The sequence below is a fragment of the Octodon degus genome, unplaced genomic scaffold, assembly GCF_000260255.1.
Source record: "Octodon degus isolate 3935 unplaced genomic scaffold, OctDeg1.0 scaffold00189, whole genome shotgun sequence".
NCBI lineage: Eukaryota > Metazoa > Chordata > Mammalia > Rodentia > Octodontidae > Octodon > Octodon degus.
In genome coordinates, this window is record NW_004524765.1 from 4,413,765 (window position 1) to 4,414,713 (window position 949).

Genomic DNA, 949 nt, shown 5'->3' on the forward strand with positions numbered 1-949 from the left:
ATATTCATCTCAGATGGCCAATTTTGAATTGGATCTTTGAATTTGAGAGTGTGATTTTTTTAAATTTCTTATATTTTTCTAGATAGGAAGACACTGTCTGAGTGACAGTTGGCTATAACTATTTCCCATTTCATGGGTTTTCTTTTAATTGTTTGAGATATGCTTTGAAGTGCAAAACATTTTCAAGATGAGATCACAATTGTTGATGCCTTGAAGTATTTCTCATGCATTTTAGTTTTTGTTCATGAACTCTTTGTCTATGCCTAATTCTTTAAGATTTCTATGTACATTTTTCTCCAGAAGATTTAGTGTTTTGTTTTAATATTTAAATCTTTGATCCATTTTTACTGCAGTTTTGTGCATGGTAACAGCCATGGGTCTGGTTTTAATCTTTGGCATGTGGAAAGCCAGTTTTTCCAGATTCACTTATTAAAGAGGCTATCTTTCATGTTTACCTCCTTCATCTAAGATAAAGTGACTGAATGTGTATGAAGTTATGTCTGCATCTCCTAATCTGTTTCAGTTATCCCCAGCTCTTTCTCTATGCTAGTACCATGCTGATTTCATGAGAGTAGCTTTTTAGTATAATTGTAGGTCAGGGATTCTGATACCTCTTACGATTCCTTTGTTTTCTAGGATTGCTCTTGATATTCTGGTCTCTTCTAGTTCCTAATGAATTTGAGGAAAATTTTCTCTAGCTCTGTGAGGTATATTAATGGAATTTTAGTTGGGATTTCACTGAATCTGTATAACAATTTTGGGAATATGACCATTTTCACAATGTCATTTCTTCCTATACAGGAACATTTAATATTTTTGCCTTCTCTCAAATCCTCTTAAGTCTCTTTTCTCAGAATATCATAATTGTCACTGTATAAACCTTGTATGTACTTTGTGAGATTGACTCCTACGTTTTTATTATTTATTTATTTTTGCAAAACCAGGGATT